The sequence below is a fragment of the Chiloscyllium punctatum genome, chromosome 27 (genome assembly GCF_047496795.1).
Source record: "Chiloscyllium punctatum isolate Juve2018m chromosome 27, sChiPun1.3, whole genome shotgun sequence".
NCBI classification, from domain to species: domain Eukaryota; kingdom Metazoa; phylum Chordata; class Chondrichthyes; order Orectolobiformes; family Hemiscylliidae; genus Chiloscyllium; species Chiloscyllium punctatum.
In genome coordinates, this window is record NC_092765.1 from 17005871 (window position 1) to 17029835 (window position 23965).

Genomic DNA, 23965 nt, shown 5'->3' on the forward strand with positions numbered 1-23965 from the left:
TAGGACAGAAAAGGTAATGTGACAGATTTCCTTCTCTTAAGAACATTAGTCAACCTGAATGGCTTTTTATGACATTCAAAAGTGACGATGCAGTTGCCAATAAGCTAATTTATTTTTGATTTTTTTTCAGTGGATTCAAATATTACCATCTGCCAACCCATGTCCCAGAACCCCAGAGCTTGAGGTTCTGGATTACTATTCCATTGACATTAGCGACACGCCACCACCTCCACCTCACTTTCAAAAAATGAAGCGTGAAAGAAAGGTCAAGGATCAATGAGCAGGTTTGAACAATGGATTGAATGCAGGGATAGTTAAGCTGTAGCAATTCAATGCCCTGTCAGTATAAACTTTGTCTAGTGGGCATTTCTTAACCATTATCATTGTCTCATTTAATATTGTGTGAAGAAACGATTTCTGTTGCTATAGTAAGAAATCTACAGCCTAACATTAAGAAAGTAGAAGTGCTGTTTTGGGCTTGAAGAGATTTAGTAATTCTATCAAGCCAGCAATACTATGACCTTTAATTATCTCAGCAATATTGAGCATGGATGAGAATGGTTTTGCAGAATAAAATGACAGGAATGAATTTAAGCCTAAGAATTGTATTCAAGATTATCCTAGAACTCCCTATGGTTAATTGGAACCTTCATCCACCAAATTAAATACTAAGTCCCTCTACCATCTATACACATGGTAACAGAATGCACTATGTACGAGATGCATTGCAGCAACTTACCAAGACTCTTTCAATCGCATCTTCTAAATCAGCCATCTCTATCAGTAAGAAGGACAAGGGCAATAGTTGGATGGGAACACCACTACCTTAAAGTTCTGCTTCAAGCCACAAACTGTCCTGACTTTGAAATATATCATCATTCTTCCACTGTCACTCAATCAAATCCTGGAATTCCTTGCCTAGCACCAGATGAACTCCAATGGAGCAAGAAGGCATCTCATCTCCACCTACACATGAGCAATTAGGGATGGGTAAATGCTGTTGTTCACAGGTATGAAAAAGATCAAATGCTAATCCCCAAGAGACTGTTTTCCCTCTTCTACAGTCTCCTTTTACAATGTCAAGTATAGGAAGATCCCACTGGAAAGTCACAGATCTGATATAGTCACTATGTCTGTTTATCAATGATATTCAACTCTGGCATGTTCAATGCCTGTAAATTTGTAATTGTTTCAACCTAACATAGTTTTCTCTATTATATATTTATACCATTTAGCCTCTCCGTACCTCATTAATTACAAAGCATACTATTCATATAAAATCTCCAGGGGAGCATCTTCTACTTAAACTATTCCACTGGATTACAAATGTTACTAGCAGAGTCTCACAGAAGCTCTCTAGAATGTCATGCTGTAGCTGATGAGATGAGAGATCAGTGTAAACTAAGGCAATTGAATTATCTTCTTAAAATTTTGATACTATTTTGTGTTTAACATGCGCTAAACTGAAACTCAAATCTTGCCTTTTATTCCATTTGGTGCTCTGGTTCATCTCATTAAGAGTTCACACTCTTCCAGCATGATCAATGGGTATATGTACTTCTCTGGTTGATGCTGCCTATCATTTAATTAAAAATCTTTCTCTTGCCGACCTTAAGAACTGTACACCAGTTTCCTCTGCACTAATGATATGTAAACTGACAGTGAGAAAACTGTTGCAACGATCAGCCCCAGGAAATCACTGCAGGAGCTCCTCAAAGCAGTCTTCCAGACTCAATCATTTTAGCTGCTTCATTGATGATCTTGCCTCCATCAGAAGTTCAGAAATGAGAAACTAAATTGCACATCCATTCAGGGATGTGTAGGTGTATTAGTCAGGGGTAAATATAGAGTAAATGGGTCTGGGTGGGTGACTCTTCAGAGGGTTGGTGTGGACTTGTTGAGCCAAAATGACCTGTTTCCACACTAGGGATTCTATGATTCTATGAAATTCAAGTGTCATGACTATTAAAACAGGTTAAAAATGGATAATCTGTGTGTAGCACAATCCAGACTTTAGTCTTTCATCATCTATAGTGTGGAATTTGCATGTTCTCTCATGTTGGTGTGGGTTTCGTCAGGGTGCTCCAGTTTTGTCCCACAATCCAAAAATGTGCAGATTAGGTGGATTGGCCATGCTAAATTACCCATAGCGTCCAGGGATTGTGCAGGCTAGATGGATTAATCATGGGAAATACATGGTTATAGGGGTAGGGTAGAGGGGCAGGTCTGAGTGGGATGCTCTACAGAGGGTTGGTATGGACTCGATGGGCTGAAAGGCCTGCTTCCAGCCAAAGGGATTCTATGAAGGCACAGTGAGGCATATTCTAGAAAACTCTTGACTTGTCTGGATTGTAGGAACATATGAAATAAGAGCAGGAGTAGGCCATTTGACCCCTGAAGCCTTTCCAGTCATTCAGCAAGAACGTGGCTGCTTTTCCCCAGGCTTCAACTCCTCTTTCATGACAACTCCACATAGCCATCAACTCCCAGATATTTCAAAAATCTATCTACACCAGTCTCTGTAAATACTTGTAGTGAACTAACCTTCACAACTCTCTGAGGTAAATAATTCCAGGCATTTACTGCTTCCTGGGAGAATTAATTCCTTTGCAGGTAATAAATATCATCTTAACAGTGAAGCTTACACTCTGGGAGTGAATAAATACCCCCCGAACTGCATTGTTGAACCTGTAAAAGGTTTTCCTGCAAATTAATAGGAATGTTGATTTATACTTCATGTGGCTGACAATGTTTCATTTTGAAAACCCCACACTTTATTTTTCCACCTACTCCATCTTGGTTGTCAGCAGCTGTAGAATGGAGAAAACCCTATACTGACCACTGATCTGGACTGATAATGAACCTTTTGCTATGTAATCAATATAACTATATGGTGTGATTCGAGAGCTTTAAGAATATCAACTAATACTGTATGATACATGGAATTGACAAACAAAAAGAGTTTTGTTGGTGAGTGATTTACACGATAATATCTGCAGTCAGTATTTCTGCACAAGAATAAATAGTTTGTGCAAATATTGTGTGGTGAGGAATGGTGTTGATAATGTGACATGATTGAGCAGATTATCTCTACAAACAATGCCTCTCTGCTGTTGCTTCGAGGTCTGTGAATCACAAAACTGTGGCTAGTGCAGGATAATTAATGAGATGAACCCAGAGGCAAATGCAGCTTATTTAACCTGATATCCTCCGACTCACAATCATTGTGGAAAAAATGCCCAGTCCTTCCCAATCCCAAAATTTTACTCAAATTTGGCCCCAGTTGGCCTCCTTGAGACTGCTAATAAGATCATGATGTTTCTCATATTCACTTTCCTGCCCTTTCCCTTTAACCCTTGATTCTTCTACTAATCAAGAATCTATCTATCTTAAATATTAGTTAAGGACTCTGCCCTCTCAATTCTCTATGGCAAACAGTTCAAAGACACTGAACCCTCTGAGGGAAGAAATTTCTCCTCATCTTACTTCTAAATTTGCACCACTTTAATCTGAGACCATGCCCTTTGGTCCTAGATTCTCTTTCACTATTTACCCTGTCAAGCCCTTTAAGAATCTTATATGTTTCAATGGCATCACTTTTTAATCTTCGAAACCCCAGTGATGAAAAGACTTTCAACCTGTTTTACCTTTGCTCATAAGACATATCAGGAATCATCCCAATTAACATTGTCTGAACTGCCTCCAGTGAAATAATATGATACAATTAAATAATTAGATAATAACAAGTAATATGGTGAGGTAAAATTTTAAGTAAATGTTTTTAACAAAGTTGTTCAAAGATAGGGAATAGATTTTAAAAGTAGGACAATTTTTTTGGAGTACAGATTTGGTTTCTTTATTTGAAAGAGGTTAAATTGTAGTCAGCAGTTCAAAGAAAGTTAACTCGATTCATTCCTGATTTGACCCGGATTACTTTATGAGAAAGTGCTGGGCCTGTACCCACTTGAGTTGAAAAGAATGAGAGTTGATCGTATCGAAACATATAAAATTCTGAGGGGGCTTTACATGGTGGATACTGGGAGGACATTTCCTCTTGTGGCAGTGACCAGACTAGGAACATGGTTTAAGAATAAGAAGTCTCCATTTTTAGAAAAAGAACAAAATAATATTTTTGTCTCAGACCATTGGTAGTCTATGCGCTTCTGTACCCCAGAAGTGTAGTGAGTATCAATGAATATATTCAAGACTGAGTAAGAAAGATCTTTGATCGGCAAAAAAATCAAGGACAATGAGTGGAGTACAAATAGGAAAATGGGGTTGAACCAGAACAGCCATGATTTTATTAACTAGTGGAGCAGTCTCAAAAAGGTCGAATGGTCTGATCTTGTTCCAAAATTCAGTGTCCTTATGTCCTATATCCATCTATGGCACATTGTTAGGAAACTGTGACTTATGTCTCAATCTCACATACCTACACATAGACCCAGAGAGATATACAGCATGGAAACAGACCCTTTGGTCCAACTTGTCCGTGCTGACCAGATATCGTAAATTAATTTAGTTCCATTTGCCAGCATTTGGCCCATATCTCTTAAATCCTTCCTACTCATAAACATACCCAGATGCCTTTTAAATGTTGAACCAGCCTCTGCCACTTCCTCTGGCAGTTCATTTCATACACGCACTACCCTCTGAATGAAAAACTTGCCATTTATATCCCATTTAAATCTTTCCCCCTTCACTTTAAACCTATGCCCTCTATTTCTGGACCCACTCACCTTGAGGAAAAGACCTTGCCTATTTACCTTATCCGTGTCCCTCACAAATTTATAAACATCTGTAACTTCCAAAGCTCCAGAGAAAATAGCCCCAGTCTGTTCAGCCTCTCCTTATAGCTCAAACTCTCTAACCATGATAACATCCTTGTAAATCTTTTCTGAACCCTTTCAAGTTTCACAACAACCTCCCTATAGCAGAGAGACCAGAATTGCAAAAGTGGCCTAACCAAAGTCCTGTGCAGCTGCCACATGACCTTTCAACTCATATACTCAATGCACTGAACAATAAAGGAAAGCAAAGCAATTGCCTTCTTCACTATCCTATCTACACTTTCAAGGAACTATGAATCTGCACTCCAAGGTCTCTTTGTTCAACAACACTCCCCAGGACCTTACCATTGAGTGGATAAGTTCTGTCCTGATTTCCTTTCCAAAATGCAGTACCTCACATTTATCTAAATTAAACTCCATCTGCCACTCCTTGGCCCATTGGCCCATTGGCCCATCTGATCAAGATCCCGTTGTACTCTGAGATAACCTTCTTCGCTGTCCACTACACCTCCAATTTTGGTGTTATCTGCAAATTTACTAACCATGCCTCCTATGTTCACATCCAAATCATTTATATAAATGATGAAAAGCAGTGGATCCAGCACCAATCTTTGTGGCTCACCACTGGTCACTGGCCTCCACAGTTTGAAAAGCGAACTTCCACCCTCTGTCTTCTACCTTCGAGCCAGTTCTGTATCCAAATGGTGAATTCTCCCTGTATTCCATGTCATATGACCTTACTAATCAGTCTCCCATGGGGAACCTTGTCGAAGCCTTGTTGAAGTTCATATAGATCACGTTCACTACACTGCCCTCATCAATTCTCTTCATTACTTTTTCAAAAAAATTCAATCAAGTTAGTGAGACACAATTTCTCACTCACAAAACCATATAATAGCTACATTCCTAGAATGCATAAGATGTGGAACCATCCTTTTCATCAAACCATGTAATAGATGGAACGCCCCAACTTTTAGATTGCTTTAGCTGCATCATATGACCATTGACGGATACATTAACTATCAAGTCCACATTGCAATACAACTCTGGAATCAAGTCTCTTTAAGTGGAAACTGGCACCTAAAACGTCATATAATTTACAGCAGAACATCTTAAAGAATAATCATGGTGCCGTGGAGCTCCTTTCGAGAACTCAAAGAATCTGACTTTGTTTTGGTTTTGCTTAGTGTTATAAACTTTTGAGCTATAATTAATGAGTGACATTGACTTTATGTAGTTGTCAAGCTTTAAGGAAAGTGGAACTGGAATATCATCATTTCAACATTGTAATTTGATCCAGACAAATGAGATAAATGTATACTTGCATTTGTGATTTCAAATCACTTGTGAATCGGACAATCCCAGCCACAGAGCAGAGTGGCTTTAAAAGGAAAACAAATATGGTATCATTCACAACTTCAAGATAATTGCTTTACAGTCAATTGTTAAAAGTAGAGTCACTTCAGAAATATTGGAAATGCAAAAATTATGCAAAGCAAGATCTCATAAGCAGCAATGGCATGATGACCAGGTAATCTGTTCCAGTTCGAATTCCCCTGGTTTCCTTCAATAGCCTTGTGGGGTGTAATACACCTAGGAGAACAGATGGACGCATAGTTTAATTACTCATTGGATGGTAAGTGCAGGTCTCCATCAGTACTATCGTGGAGTGTCAACATGGACTATGTGCTCAACTTCTCATGATAGAACTTGAATTCAAGACTTTTCTGACTCACAGGTGAGTCTATAAAACATTGAACTACAGTTAACACAACACATAAGCATAACATTTTCCTTTCTTCCAACAAAGTTGACATGTTTCAGCAGAGTTCATATTAATGGAGGGAAATAGAACATCACACGTAATTCAGACTAGGGCTGATAAGCGGACAAGTAAATACATACCATACACGTGCCTGGCCGTGACAATCCCAAAAAAGGAAGAATCTAATCATCTCCCCTTGCCATTCAATAACTACCTATCACTGAACTTCCCAATAGCATCCTGGGGATTAGCATTGAGCAGAAACTGAACTGGACCAGCATATAAATACTGTAGTTAGAAGAGCAAGTGAGAAGCTGGACATTCTTCAGACAGATTCTTATCTTCTAACGTCTCAAGGCTTGTCCAGTATCTACAAAACACAAGTCAAGAATATCATGGAATGTTCTCCATTTACCAGGATGAGTGCAACTCCAACAACACCCAAGGAGCTCAACATTTTCCAGGTTAAAGCATCCTGCTTGATTGGCATCGTAGCCACCACCTTCAACATTCACTCCCTCCACTACCAAAGTATAATGTCAACAAAGTGTACCATTGACAAGATGCATAGCAACGATTCACCAAGGCTCCTTTGATAGCACCATTTAAATCTGTAACCTCTACCATCGAGAAGGACAAGGGCAGCAAAAGGAAGAGAACACAACCACCTGCACATTCTCCTGACTGGTAATTATACTATTGTTAATTCACTGTCACAAGGCTATAAAACTCATACTAAAAAATACTGAACCAGTACTAACAGCACTGTGGAGATGCTTACATCACATGCATTGCAGCATTCAAGAAAGTGGCGCAATACCAACTTTTCAGGACAACTGGGGATGGGAAATAAATGATGGACTCACCAGCACTCACATCCCATGAAAGAAAGAAAATATAGTTCCAGTGCAATACTCTATCAAATCTGGTGCATGTTGTTTGTCAGCATAGGGGATGGCACCTACCTTAACCTCTTTAATTTTACACTTCCCTTTCCTTATCATAAACCATTGCAAGACAATTCTATGTGTGTGAATAACAGTCTACCAAAGTGAAAACCTTTTATTCTCACTAAAATTCAACGTTCCCTGTAGGAACCAGTGCTCGTCAGAAGCATCGCTATACCATTGTAGTAATTCCCTTTGGACCAGTTTTCAATTCCCTTTGAACTAGGTTCCAAATTGAAGTGTACCCATTATTGCCATAGAATATTTAGTGTCAGGAAATAGTCTAGAGGTGGTGTCACACCTGACTTTGGTTCTGCTACAAGACACATTCCTCAAGGCAATCCCTTGACTATAGTTATGTCCTTTCAATGAATGTTAACTGTTCCTGGAAACAGCTGCACAATGCAATTAAAAGACACTATCTAAAACAAATGAATGTGGCTTTTAGTAAACAGCTGTACTCTCTTCCATTCACTTACTTTCACAAGATGTGATCGATGTCAATGCAAACTTTAACAAGTCATCACTCCAGCCTTCTAATTAAATCTTCATCACAAGCTCCTGACATGGAGAAAACTGAGCCCACATCAGTATCTGAGTGCACAGGCTAACCAAACCCAGGAACTTTGACTGAAAGCTCCACAAAGCTCTGCTCAAGAACAGCTGGGAGCCCCTTTAATTAAAGTTTGAAATGTCTGCCCTTGGTCTAGTTCCTCCCATGAGCAGGAGGAAGAAACATTGTTAGTCAGGCCCTAGCTTAGGAAACAATAACATAACCCAAATTTGAATTAAAGCCAGACTTGCATTTCAAAAGCATCTTTCACAATCACAGCACATCCCAAAACACCATACTACCAACAAAATACTTTTAATGTGTATTCACTGTTGTATGAAACACAGCATTCTTCTATTCACAGCAAGATTCCACAAAAAGAAATGTAGTATTGATCAAACAACCTGTTGTGTTATTTTTACTGAAAGATAAACTGGCCAGGTCACCAGTGAGAATTCCCCTGGACTTCTCTGAAATAATACCGTGGGATCTTTTACATCCACTTGGGAGATTAGATGGGAAGCCAGCTTTAACATCTCATCTGAAATACAGCACTTAAATCCTAGAGTGGAAATTGTACCCAAAGTCTCTGACTTCGAGGTGAGAGTGCTACTGGTTGAGCCACTGTTGATAATTATGAAATAATAGAGGTTCTGTTGGCTCATTTTGGCTGTTGAAGATTTTGGAAAAAGCTATTGAATTAGGCTAACTTGCTACTATTTCTCCAATGCCCAACATTTTTCTTCCCTTTTTATATTAATTGTCTAACTCCTCTTTGAAATTTACCACTGTATCATCAGTAGTCACAGGTGAGGTACTGGAAGACTGGAGTTTGGCTAACATGGTGCCACTGTTTAAAAAGGGTGGTAAGGACAAGCCAGGGAACTATAGGCCAGTGAGCCTGACGTCAGTGGTGGGCAAGTTGTTGGAGGGAATCCTGAGGGACAGGATGTGCATGTATTTGGAAAGGCAAGGACTGATTAGGGATAGTCAACATGGCTTTGTGCGTGGGAAATCATGTTTCACGAACTTGAGTGAGTTTTTTGAAGAAGTAACAAAGAGAATTGATGAGGGCAGAGCGGTACACGTGATCTATATGGACTTCAGTAAGGCGTTCAACAAGGTTCCCCATGGGAGACTGGTTAGCGAGGTTAGATCTCATGTATTACAGGGAGAACTAACCATTTGAATACAGAACTGGCTCAAAGGTAGAAGACAGAGGGTGGTGGTGGAGCGTTGCTTTTCAGACTGGAAGCTTGTGACCTCATATTTCCATCATTTAAATAAATGATTTGGATGCAAGCATAAGAACTTTAGTTAGTAAGTTTGCAGATGACACCAAAATTGGAGGTGTAGTGGACAGTGAAGAAGGTTACCGCAGCTTATAACAGGATCTTGATCAGATGGGCCAATGGGTTGAGAAGTGGCAGATGGAGTTTCATTTAGATAAATGTGAGGTGTTGTATTTTTGGAAAGCAAATTGTAGCGGGAATTATACACTTAATGGTAAGGTCCTAGGGAGTGTTATTGAACAGAGAGACCTTGGAGTGCAGGTTCATAGCTCCTTGAAAGTGGAGTCACAGGTAAATAGGATACTGAAAAAGGTGTTTGGTATGCTTTCCTTTATTTGTCAGAGTATTGAGTACAGGAATTGGGAGGTCATGTTGCGACTATACAGGACATTGGTTAGGCCATTTTTGGAATATTGTGTGCAATTCCGGTCTCCTTCCTATTGGAAAGATGTTGTGAAACTTGAAAGAAAAGATTTACAAGGATGTTGCCAGGGTTGGAGGATTTGAGCTATAGGGAGAGGCTGAACAGGCTGGGGCTGTTTTCTCTGGAGTGTTGGAGGCTGAGGGGTGACCTTATAGAAGTTTATTAAATCATGAGGGGCATGGATAGGATAAATAGACAAAGTCTTTTCCTTGGGATGGGTGAGTCCAGATCTAGAAGACATAGGTTTATGGTGAGAGGGGAAAGATATAAGAGACCTAAGGGGCAACCTTTTTACACAGATAGTGGTACGTGTATGGAATGAGCAGCCAGAGGAAGTGGTGGAGGCTAGTACAATTACAACATTTAAAAGGCATCTGGATGGGTATATGAATAGGAAGTGTTTGGAGGGATTTGGGCTAGGTGCTGGCAGGACAAGATTGGGTTGGCATATCTGGTCGGCATGGACAAGTTGGACAGAAGGGTCTGTTTCTGTGCTGTACATCTCTATGACTCTATGACTGACACAACTTTCACTTTGCCTTAAAGCAGTAATGTCAGGTCACAGCAATTCACTGCATTAAAACATTTCAGTTCATCTTTCTTATGTGAACAAGTTCCCTTGTTGATTTTGAATCCTTGATCATACCACTCTCCAAATTTTCTCGACTCTCTTCCAAATAATTCTGTACAATTTTCCACAAGAAATGTGTTTCCCTTTTAATGGTTCAGGGACATGTTTCCGCACTGACAGCACCGGGGTGAGAATTTTATCAAAAAGATAAAGTGGGATCAAGAGAAAAAAGTGGATGAGTAAAGGACAAAGTCAGTAATGGGCTTGCTTTAAAAGAGTTAGGCTGTCTCTGGTTTGTAAATAAGCTTGTGTTTAAACAGTAGCCATCCTTAATCTTAGTGGTTAAACATAGTCAGACTGCTGCAAAGTGTAACCTAGCAACAGCAGCACCATTTATAGGTTAATCAGTGCAGAGGGAAGTTGTTGTTTTGCTGAGTTATTGATTAGTTATATGAGCGGATTGTGTGATAATTTATTTTCCATTATCCAGTAGTGTGTTCAATTCCCAATTTACATTTACAGCAAGAAACTGATTTTCACCTTCAGTGTTGGGATTTCAACTGAATGGTGATTGGACACGTTCTATATTGTGTGATACAGTCTGCTTGCCAGTGATAGTAAAATTAACCTTGCTGTCTTTGACAAAACATTCAGCTGGATTAGCACTGTTAGTGGTTTTCTTCAAGGTGCATGTTGATGGAGATAACCAATTATTGAGACAAAGGTGCAGACATGCACCAGGCTGAAGGAGGTGGGAAAACTGGAAGGCTACTGGGTACACCTGACCTTGGTGTTCACATAACATTGAACCACAGTTGCTGAGCAATTTCTTACAACAGCAGGGACAAAGGGCTCCTTGATATTGGGATTTCCCAAGACATTATGGGGTAATAGGTATTCACACACTAATGAAGATACAAATCTACTAACAGCAGCTTTTCATGTTGTTAAATTGAATTGTGTTGGGCAATTTTTATACTTGGATATTAGCATAATCTACAACCACAAGGAGAGCTCATCAATCTCTTGCAGAGAATTAGCGAAGTCCAGGGATGACGGTTTTTTGTCTTCAGTGTATGGTGCCAAAAGCATTGCACAGGTACCAGATACTTCAAAAAAACAACTGTATGTAATCCCAATCACCTGCTTAACAGTTAGAATATCACAGAACCTGCAACCATGCTACAATCTAAGTCGAATAGCACTTCATTATACATCAAGCACCGAGTAAGAATCTACATTCCCTCATTTATGAACCAGTTTGTCCTTCCTAATCCCTACAAATGTGAGCTTGCAGTGCAAATGAAAGACTGAGTGTTAGTGAGAGCACACTAGCATGCAATACATTCTTGGGTGTTGGGCAAGTGTGCATCTGACATTAGGGAGAAGGGAAGTTGGATTTTTTGCTACAGTTCAGTTAGATTGGTCTTTATTTTGTGTATTAAGAACATAAGGGCATGGAAACAACAAGGTATCCCATGTAAGTATACCACTGGCTGAGGGGAGCATTTCTGAGTTTGTTGAAGCCAATCATTGCAGTGCACAGCACTCTCTTACCTTGCCAAACCGTTTCATGAAGTTGAATTTCTGCCTTATCTTTACTGTTTTCCCTTGCTTGGTAATCTCTCCCCAGGCAGCCCTGACTGCAACCTCGTCAAGTCGGTACCATTGAAATCCCAAGCAGGGTTCCTCACTCTGGCAATTGGCAGACTCCAGATTCATCTCAGCAGAAGGCACAGCAGAATCAGCAACTACCCAACAAAACCAGAAGTTGAAAATAAGCCAATAGAAAGTACAAAAGACCAAAATTCAGATAGCTCAATAATGGTTACCTAAAAAGAGAATAAAGTCACAACCTTCAGCAGAGTGCATTCAAATAAAAGTATAGGTCTAGATACACCATATATGCCATGGTCTAGGAGATTCTTACCCAGACTGACTCTGAGCTTCCAACACAGATGTAACCACACTGAGACAAATGACAGCCAAGTGTGCAACTAGTGAGTGTGCCTTAGTGTTGCAATAATATGAAATGCGCACAAAAAGTCCTTTAACCTTAAGAATTTAGACTATTTGCTGAAGAAGGAATTATTTATCATTTCATAATGGGATGGGTTTTCTAATGTTAGAATAATTAAACAAAAAGGTTAAATCCAAAGAAGATAGAAGCATGATGGTGCTTTTCACTTGCATTATCAGTTCGAGACAATGGAGATTAATTCAGATAGGTCATGAAATGTTGTTGCATAATGCAATGAATTGGCTTCATTCATTTAACACCATGAGTATCAGTCACATGTTGGGCAGCAAATAGGAGTCCTGATGAAGGAGCACCGCTCCGAAAGCTAGTGTGCTTCCAATTAAACCTGTTGGACTATAACCTGGTGTTGTGTGATTTTTAACTTTGTACACCCCAGTCCAACACCGGCATCTCCAAATCTGGAAAGGGACAGATGTCAAACTTTCCCCTTTAGTTCTGATAAGAAAAATGGTTGTTTGAAGAGATCTGGTAAAGCTGTCAGACAGACAAGTGATAGAGATAGTGAGATAGAGGGAGAGATTTAGAGTAAGATGAGTATAGAGTGACAAGTAGACATATCTCTTCAAACAATATTTTTTCTTATTGGAACTAAAGGGGCAAGTTTGAAAATTTTTGGCATTGGCTCCTGATTTCCCCAGCCACAGAAAGGACATTGCAGTCTTACCTAAAAGGCCTCTTCTGTCTCCAGATGTTCCCCTGCCCAGTGGAAAATCTCCAGCTCTTCCCACTCAACCCCCTGGTTAAAGCTGCATTGGGGACCTATGATGTAATAGGACCTCAATTTGCATAAATTTATGAGCCTCCCTCCAGCTTTATTAGGATCAGTGAGCAAAAGCTTGGCCTAAAAAGGTGGTTTGCAGCAGGACTTTAACAGTGGAGAGAAAGAGGCAGAGAATGGGCAAGATATATGAATGGAATTCCAGCATTAAGGGTCAACCATGTCAGGTCACGATAGATCATTTATCACAGTCATACAGGATGTCATTTGGAGCATTAACTAGGGCTTATTTAGACTGTTGTACCTCTTGAGATTTAATTGCAGAGATTCAAAGACAAGACTTACAGAAAATGTGGGCATGGATTGAAATGGGATAATAGGAAGAAGAAATATACAAAGCCCCAGTCTAGTAATGAGACAATGTTAAAGTGAAAATCTTTAAAAGTGAGTGAGCCTCCCATTTTAAACTGTATAAAATAAAATGTAAAATCTAGGCTTGATTTGGATTTGATGTCAGTCCACAGGGAGAATAGTTGGTGTTGGAGAACAGGAACAAACTGTCGTTATTTCTTTCTTTCATGCTGTCCCAGTTTGCTGCTGTGCTTAGTGTTTTTGATCAGCTTTGATCCTAACCATCATATGTGATGAGCCTGGGATCAGTAGGAACTCTTTGCTTTCCACTTCTCTGTGACACTCCAGCAACTCAGCTGCGGAGCAGTAGAACCTCATTCTAACTATAAATTTCAGAGATTAACGAAGTGTTTGACCAGGCAGTTAGCCTGGTCAAGGCATTCACTGAAGACCACATTTTCCTGCCGGGGTGCTGTTCTATTTTTCTTTTTCGCCCAGCAATCACTTCCCTAGCTTCCCACAGAGTTCTAGGTTACACCTGATCAGGTCCTGGGAATTTATCCATTTTTGTTTATCCTGACACTCCTGTTTTTTGTTTTTATCTTTTTCTTTCTTTACCCCCACACTCCCGCCTAACTGCGGTAGTGCTTATTTTTCCCCCAGCACCCATGGTGTGTGTGTGCGGGTATGAGACACAGTGAGAGACACAAGATGCACAAACCTTTATTCAATTTCCACCACCAGGAAGAAAAGAAACACCCGAGTGGCCAGTGACAAGCAGTGCCCTTCACATCAAAGGGCAATGCTGCATGATTAAACAGTGAAGGGGAGGGCAGGGATTAAATCAAAATAGAGTTGGACGGGGAAGGGGTGCTGTTCTATGTAGAGTGAGGTAATAATATTATACTACAAATGTCTCATTGCCTCTGCAAATAACCAACTGACTGCTTTCAATGTAGTGAATGTCTAGCTATTTAATCAAACCTTTAGATTCTAATAAAGGTCATGCAAACATAATTAGCCAGTGCCTGACTTGATTGTACAGCAGCTTTTACCTCTATTAGACTTCACCATCCTCTCAGAGTTTCATGGATTTCTTAACAATTCTATTAATCATGAATCTGCTTGTGACAAAACCAAGGACAATGTATTTTCTTACATCTCCTTCCCAGTGCCATCCTCAACAGGGTAAATAAAGCAAAGATTGGATACAGTGTAAAGCAATCTCTTTCTACACTGCTCCATCAAACACTTCATGACAAGTACAACTTTGGTTAAATACAGAGCAAAGTTCCCTAAACTTTGCCACAACTACAAACCTAAACAGAGCCTTATGAAATCTGCCTTTTTGTTCCATGAGTGACACATTCATTTTCTTTCTCACAACATTCTGAAAAACTAAACCAATTTAATCTTGAATTTTGTCTGTTTTCTTCCTTCTGTAAATCATAGTTCACTCCTGCATTCTGCATTCAGGGACTGAAAACTTCTCCTTCTACAAACCTCACGACCTAATGCATTGTGAAATTCCATTTTCCTTGCTGCAATACTGTGCCTCAGTTCAAGCAAATCACCCACAGGTATGTAGATAACCGAATGATTGGACAGGCAAATCATCAACCTATGTTCAATCCAAACCCAAAACCGAAACCATTCTAAGTTCAGTCAGAGAAGTTGTGCCTGCGGCTACTCAGAAAATGGCTCTTTCTCCAAAGCACAAGAAAATAAGTCTTTTACTAATCAATTGGGAAAACTAAAGTTCTCTTTCAATCAAAACCTTCAGCAAAACATGTCACCCCGTTGATTAAAATCAATGGTGAGATCCTGGGAAACGCGGATCATTTTCCATTTCTTGAAGACCTCCTCTTAACAAAAGCAGGCCTAGATGATGAGATACATCATCGTTTCTAATGGTCGGCTCAGCTTTCAGCTGACTGAGGGAAATACTGTTAGGAACATAGGAAAAGGAGTAGGATATTCACCCCCTTGAGCCTACTCCATCCCATTCTAAATCTTGCCAGTTCATCTACCTCAATGCCATATTCCCCTGCTATCCTTATATACTCAATGTTATTTTAAACTAGAATTTTATGAATCCCTGTCTTGAATTTGATTGAGCTTCCACAAACCTCTGAGCTAGTGAATTCTAAAGAGTCACCACCCTCTAAGTGAAGAGATTCCTCCTCGTCTCAGTCCTTTATGACTTGCCTTTTATTCTCAAACTGTGTACCCTGGCTCTAGACTCTTTAATCAGAGAAAACCTCCTCTCTGCATCTACTCTGTCCATCTTTTTAAGAATTTTATAAATTTTTATGAGTTTTCCTCTAAAATGTAAGAATTCAGGCCCAAAATCCTCAGTCTATCCTCACAGAACAGTCGCGTTGTCTCATGCATCAGTTTGGTGAACTTCCACTGCACTTCTTCAGTGGCAAAATATATCCTTCCTTATTGAGGAAACCAGAACTGCACATAATATACCAGATGTGGACTCACCAGTGTAACACAAGAATCTCAAACCCAAGATGAAGATCATAGTTTAGTAAGCTGCAGTGATCTCCATGGTCCTACATATTTCAGAGACTTGGACAACCCATCACCAGCCCCAGAAAGCACTCAAGAAATACCACAAATGGTGCCTTCACGTTTCTCCAAATCTAGTGGCATGAAAGACAGTCCAATAGCAGCATGCACTCCCAGGGCAACATGTACAGCATTAAGGTGCTAATCGCTCAAAACCAGCCTAACAGCATGCTCATATGCATGATATCAGACTCCCAAAACAACATGGAACTGAGTTTTGCAAGAGGTTAGAAACATTGAAACACAGAAAATATGAGCAGGAGTTGGCCATTCTGCCCTTCAAGACTAGTCTATCATTCACTATGATCATGGCTGATCATCCAACTCAATAGTCTGCTCCTGCTTTACCGCCCGACCTTTGTTTGCTTTAGCCCAAAGTGCTATGTTCTACTCCTTCATGAAATCATACAATATTTTGCCCTGATTGCTTTCTGTGCTAGTGAATTCCACAAGTTCACCAAGTGAAGACATTTCTCCTCACCTCAATCTTAAATGGTTTACCCCAGGTCTGTAGGTTGTGATCCCTGGTTATGGACACCCCTGCAGTAAAATTCACATTATACTACATTTGCCCTGTATTTGCCCACTCAGCTTAATAATATCATACTGAAGCATCCCTCCATTCTCCCCACAGCTCACCATCCTGCCTAGCTTTGTGTCATTTGCAAATTAGGAGATATTGCATGTATTTCCTTCATCCAATTCATGAATATGTATTATAAATAGTTAGAATTCCAGTACTGATCCCTGTGGTACCCCACTAGTCACTACCTGACATTTGGAAAAATAACCTGCTTATTCCTACTCTTTGTTTCCTTCCTGCCAATCAGTTTTCTGTCTATCTCAACATACTATCTTCAATCCCACACGCTGTAATTTTACACAGCAATCTCTTATGTGAGACTTTTGAAAGCCGTCTGAAGGTCCAAGTAAACCACATCCACTGGCTCCCCCTCATCAACAGTACTATTTACCTCTTTGAAGAATCCCAGTAGATTTGTTAAGCATGATTTTCCTTTTATAAATCCATGCTGAGTCTGTCTGACCCTGCCACTGTTTTCCAAATGCTCAGCTAATAATTATTTTACAATGGACTTCACTGTTTTCCCCATTACCAGCATCAGGCTGAACTAGTCTGTACTTCCTGATTTTTTCCCTGTCTCCATTCTTAAATAGAAGGGTTACATTAACTTTCCTCTGATGTGTAGGAATTGTTCCACAGTCTATAGAATCTTGGAAAATGCCCCTGTTTATCTTTAGTTGGCCTCTTTAAGACCATAAGACCATAAGACATAGGAGTGGAAGTAAGGCCATTCAGCCCATCGAGTCCACTCTGCCATTCAAATCATGGCTGATGGGCATTTCAACTCCACTTACCCGCATTATCCCCGTAGCCCTTAATTCCTTGTGACATCAAGAATTTATCAATCTCTGCCTTGAAGACATTCAGCGTCCCAGCCTCCAATGCACTCCATAGCAATGAATTCCACAGGCCCACCACTCTCTGGCTGAAGAAATGTCTCTGCATTTCTGTTCTGAATTTACCCCCTCTAATTCTAAGGCTGTGACCACGGGTCCTAGTCTCCTTGCCTAACGGAAACAATTTCCTAGCGTCCATCCTTTCCAAGTCATGTATTTTTGATGTGTTACGATGTTTGATTGATGCTGCTCTTGATTTTTCACCAGGTCAATATTTAGGGTTAGATCTTTCCATTGAATCCACAATCACATAAACATTCCCATATCAATGGGAGGATAAAAAAGATTATATCAGGAGTGTCTCTTATTACATGCAGCTACTGAATGTTGAAATGTTATAAATGCTGTAGCCTTGGAATTTGCACTGCTAGATCATTACACTATTTTACATTGGCCAGATTGCCACGGAGACAGGAAGGTGTACAATTTGCGCATAATGCAATTCACAGCAAAATGATAGAAAGGCAGACAACTATCTCCACTGCTATGTGCACCAATGGACATTGGAGCTGGTTTGTTCTGTCTGGTGTAGATTTCTACTATCTCATCACCATTACTGTGAGTAATGTTTCATGGATGACAAGACAGAAGGATTTATTAAATCAAATAGCTTCAGTTGAGGGAAACATTACTTAGTGACAATATGAGCATCATTACTTCCTGTTTTATTTTGGACAGCCATTTATTTCAATATTGGTTCTCAGCTCAGCTCAATCAATCTGAGTAATCACACAAAATTAGCTGAAGAAAGATTTCCTGATGGCATTTGAACAAGTGCCATTTCTGACATGATGAAAAAAATAACACACACAGTGTTAAAGGGGATGTAACCACTTGGAAGAGATGACTGGATGAAAGGTGGGAGCAGGACTATCATATTGGCTGGACACAAAGCTGGGTGGCAGGGTGAAATGTGAGGAGGATGTTAGGAAAATACAGGGTGACCTGGACAGGCTAGATGAGTGGACGGATGCCTGGCAGATGCAGTTTAATGTGGATAAATGTGTGGTTATCCACTTTGGTGGCAAGAACAGGAAGGCAGATTACTACCTAAATGGAGTCAAGTTAGGTAAAGGGGCAGTACAACGAGATCTAGGTGTTCTTGTACATCAGTCAATGAAAGCAAGCATGCAGGTACAGCAGGCAGTGAAGAAAGCTAATAGCATGCTGGCCTTCATAACAAGAGGAATTGAGTATAGAAGTAAAGGGGTCCTTCTGCAGCTGTACAGGGCCCTGGTGAGACCACACCTAGAATATTGTGCGCAGTTTTGGTCTCCAAATTTGAGGAAAGACATTCTGACTATTGAGGAAGTGCAGCGTAGGTTCACGAGGTTAATTCCCGGAATGGCGAGACTATCTTATGCTGAAAGATTGGAGCAACTAGGCTTGTATACGTTTGAGTTTAGAAGGCTGAGAGGGGATCTGATTTAGACGTATAAGATTATTAAAGAATTGGACACTCTGGAGGCAGGAAGCATGTTTCCGCTGATGGGTGAGTCCCGAACCAGAGGACACAGTTTAAAAACAAGGGGTAGGCCACTTAGAACAGAGTTGAGAAACTTCTTCACCCAGAGAGTGGTGGGTGTATGGAATGCTCTGCCCCAGAAGGCTGTGGAGGCCAAGTCTCTGGATACTTTCAAGAAAGAGTTGGATAGAGCTCTCAAGGATAGTGGAATCAAGGGTTATGGGGATAAGGCAGGAACAGGATACTGATTGAGGATGATCAGCCATGATCAGAATGAATGGTGGTGCTGGCTCGAAGGGCAGAATGGCCTACTCCTGCACCTATTGTCTATTGTCTATGTATGGCTATTGTCACCCCCTGGATATCTGTGTTGGGAACTCGTTATTTTTGATTAGTTTAAATGACCTTGCCACAAATGTCAGAAGAATGATATCAAAATTTGCCGATAACTTTAAATCAAATTGGGAGCCCCAGTATGCTAATAAAGTGTGCAGAAATATTCAGGACCTGACTTCAGATCCATGAAGTCTCATGGCATCAGGTCAAATATAGCCAAGGCAACCTCCTTACCTACTGCACTCTGGGCTGATGAATTAGTATTCCTTCATGTTGAAGAAGAGCTAAGCGTGGCCAGAACACAGAATACAGGCTGGTGGGGGACTTTAATGTGCATCATCAAATCTGACCCAGGAACACCATTGTTTATTGAACTGCTCTCGTCCTAAAGGAAATAGTTGCTAGATTGGATCTGCAGCAGATGGTGAGGGAATCAACAAAAATAAAAAATCTGCTTGACCTTGTCCTCACTAATCTATCTGTCACAGATGCATCTGTCCTCGTCAGTTGCTATAGGAATGACCATTGCACAGTCTTTGTAGAAACAAAGTCCCATCTAAAAAAATGAGGCTATTTTCTTTTAATGTTATGTGGCACTATCATCAAACTAAATGGAATGGATTTTGAACAAATCTAATAACTCAAAACCTAGCATCTATGAGGCACGATAGACCAGTAGCAGCAGAATTGTATTCAATCCACAATCGTAACCTCTTGCCCTGGCATTCTACCATTACTATCAAGCTGGGGGATCAGTGAAGAGTGCAGCAGGGCATGCCAGTCTCAAGCAGATCTAAAAATGAATTGTTGACTTGGTGAAGCTATAGCAAAGGAGTACTTGTATGTCAAACAGTGGAAGCAGCGTGCAATGGGGGCAGGCCTCAGTGATCCTACAAATAATTGATCAAATCTACTTTTTTTTACTAATCACTCTGTTGAGAGATGTTATGACACACCTTTGGAGCAAGTGGGACTTGAACCCAAACCTCCTGGTCCAGGGGTGATCATATTATTACTGCACCTAAAGAGGGCCCAATTGATCAAATCTAAGCCCTATAGACCAATTACATGCACCTGTGAATGGTGCTGGAAAATTAAACAACTAACAGCTATCAAGTATTCTCCTTCTAAATGTTCAAGGAGCCCAGCATCAGTGCAGAAGGTAGGGCTGAAGCATTTGTATCTAATGTCAGCTGGAGGTGCAATCCTCCAGAGGTCCTCAGCATCACCGATGCCAGTATTCAACCAACATGACTCACTCCACCTGGTATTAAGAAACACCTGAAGGCACTGAATACTGAAAGGCTATGGGTGCCCACAATTTTCATGTAACATAACTGCTATAATGTTCCAGAATTATCTGCATCCCCAGTCAAGCTGTTCAATGGGTATATTGGCATCCATCCGGCAATTACCCAGGTATGTCCCGTTCACAAAAAAAAGACAAATCTAACTTGTGAACTGCTGCCCTATCAGTTTACTCTTGCTCATCAGCAAAGTGATTAAAGGATTTATTGACAGTGCTATCAAGCAGAATTTGTTCGGAAAACATACCTTGTCTCCATTTAGTTTGCTTCCTCCACTCAGGGCCGGTCAGCTCCTGACTGAATTACATACACATCTGCAGTCATTGTTTTTACCTTGAATTACATACAGCCTTGTTATGAATATGGACAAAAGAGCTGCATTTCAGAGGTGGGGTGAGAATGATTGCCCTTAACATCAAGGCAGCACTTGACTGGATATGGCATCAAGGGAACCCTGGCAAAACTAAAGGAATTAAGGGCAGCACTCCCCTCTGGTTGGAGTCATACCTAGTGCAAAGGTAGTGGCTGCTGGCAGTTAATCATCTCAATGCCAGGACATGGCGACAGGACTTTCTCTGGGTACTGACCAACCACCTTCAGCTGCTTCATCAATGACTTTTGTTGCATGATAAGGTCGGAAGTGGGGATATTCGCTGATGATGGTACAATGTTCAGCACCATTCAGAACACGGGAGATACTAAACCAGTCCATGTCCGAACGCAACAAGACCTGGTCAACATCCAGGTTTGGACTGATAAGGGGTGAGTAAAATTCTCTCCAGACTAACTGTTAGACAATGACTATCTGAATCAAAACAGAAATGTAAACATTGTCCTCCACAGCATTATCATTGCCCTTATAAACAAAATGCCAAGCTGGGTTGAATTTAGCTCTTAAGATTGGCGCCGATAAATTTGGTCTTGTTTAAGTAAATAGTTCTCTTGCCTTGCTTGGCTGTGCTCTGAAACACTGGGAAAGGAAGGTCCAACATCTGCCCCTCCCCCCTACCACACAGTTTTCCCCAGCCACAGAGGGAGATGCGAGACTGGATCAGACAGAGAGAGATGCAGTGAGACGGGACATCGCAGCCACAGAGCGCTGCTAGATGAAGACAAGCAGCTTTCAGCAGGTCAGTCATCCAGTTCAATCACAGAGAAACCCTTGGCTGCAGGAACACCTGGAAGTGGTAAGTGGATGTTTCTCGCTCCCTGTGTTCCGTGCTGAAACCGCACATAGCGAAGATATCGAGGCTTTTGCAGGAGCTTAATCCAGAACTCATTGTTCCGGGGCACCTGCCAATTAGACTGAGCAACCAAAAAAACAGCCTTCGTGTTCTGGAGTGGGACTAGGTCCGACCCAGAGATCTCTTGATTGATGTATTTGGTACTCTACATGCAGACTGTACAATGCGCTAGAATCTGTGTCTGGCAACAAAGGAACTCCGTTTTGAACTCTGAAGGTCACAGCTGAGCAGCTGGGTTAAATGTTCGGTAAAGTTAGAGTCTTGCCACTCACTGGGTGATTCTACATCCTTTAGTAGATCGTAGTGGGAGAGCATTAAATCTGCTTCACTGCAGGTGATATTCGATCTGACAGACGTCGGCTTTAGATTTTCCAATTCCGGAATTTTGAAATTCCGTTATGAGAAATCTGATTAGGGCATCAGCCTCAGTGGATGGAGCAGTTCATTGCTAGTCACAGGATGGATGAGGCTGGATTAGAGTGGTGCTGGAAAAGCACAGCCGGTCAGGCAGCATCCGAGGAGCAGGAAAATCACTCAGGATGTTGCCTGACCTGTTGTGCTTTTCCAGCACCACCCTAATCTCGACTGCAGTCCTGACTTTCGCCACAGGAAGATGAGTGTTAATTGGTGCAATTATGGGCAAGTTCTCAAGAAGAAAGTGAGGACTGCAGATGCTGGAGATCAGAGCTGAAAATGTGTTGCTGGAAAAGCGCAGTGGGTCAGGCAGCATCCAAGGGACAGGAGAATCGACGTTTCGGGAGAAGGGCTGATGCCCGAAACGTCGATTCTCCTGCTCCTTGGATGCTGCCTGACCCGCTGCGCTTTTCCAGCAACACATTTTCAGCCAAGTTCTCAAGAACACAGCCACACAAAAGCAACTCACAAACACATTCCAGGTATTTACATTTTTTTTGTGTGGAAAATGGCATATGGAAATGCTAACCAAAGATTCTCTTTCTCTTATCAAAGCCATTACTTTCAGTGCTGGGCAAGTTACACTTCCTCACTTCAGAGTCTGACACAGCACAATTAATTCAGTGCTCCCTCTATCCCCCTGGACAATTTAACTCAGTTTAAGTTCTTCCCTCTATTGTCCTGTATCCACACCAGCCATCCGAAGGTTTCCTTGAGTGAGGCTTCCTCTTCTGGATAGTTTTGTGCTCACGAAATCTGGACTACCTTAACTTCATCTCACAGAAGACCCTGACACAGCAGCTAAAGCAGACTGTCATTGACCAGTTTATTTTGGATTTGAATCTCAAACAGAAATGAAAGGCCTGTGGTATGTATCTCACTGAGACATTTGTGTGGCAGGACATATTCTGGAGTATTTGCCTGTGTTTGACTATATTGATTCAAGTACATTTTATTCCAATAAGTTGCTACCAAAAGTTTTATTGTTACTTTCCCATGGAAAGAACATTATCAGTCAGCACAACATAAAATTAATAAACTAATTGGTGCTATTATTCTTATCTTTATTCCAATACAATAATGTATGATTCTATGCGAAGTGTCTCTGTATTTCAGAGACAAATTCGTAGGCTTGAATATCAGATTGAAGCAACTGCACTCTTGGAAAAAAATCCAATATTGGTTGTCATGATAACCAGTGCAAACATATAGTTCAGTCTATAAATCCAATATGCATTATTGACCATCAATTCTCTATTCCTGTATTCCTGTATTCCTGATGAAGGGCTTTTGCCCGAAACGTCGATTTTCCTGCTCCTCGGCTGCTGCCTGACCTGCTGTGCTTTTCCAGCACCACTCTAATCTCAACTCTGGTTTCCAGCATCTGCAGTCCTTGTTTTTACCTAGTTGATTTTAACCCATCAATTCATGATTGATAATGCCAGTACAGTTCAATCATGATTTTCAGTACTTAGATGTTCAAACGTTCCAACATTATCACCAACAGTAGTTAATACTCACACTTCAACAATTGTACTAATTTAATTCAAACATTTATACCCTGAGAGGAACAGGAAATTGAAGATATTTTGCAGATTTATTCAGATGATATAGCATATGGAGGAACAGTGGAGCATAAACTTGTCCACTATTTACATCAAATGTTTATAGATGTTAAGGGTTGCTGA

The 23965-nt window shown here is 40.7% G+C and overlaps 1 protein-coding gene across 2 annotated transcripts in view; it reads left to right on the forward strand.

Annotated features, from left to right (window-relative positions):
- Positions 1-21662: 21662 nt before the first annotated feature.
- cldn23l (claudin 23-like) overlaps positions 21663-23965 on the forward strand; it is a 35025-nt gene continuing 32722 nt past the window's right edge. Inside the window, exon 1 of one of the 2 annotated variants that reach the window (XM_072547844.1) lies at positions 21663-21806. The gene's annotated coding sequence lies outside the window, so the exon portion shown is untranslated. The remainder of the gene's footprint in view (positions 21807-23965) is intronic. The other variant, XM_072547845.1, reaches the window with a different exon arrangement.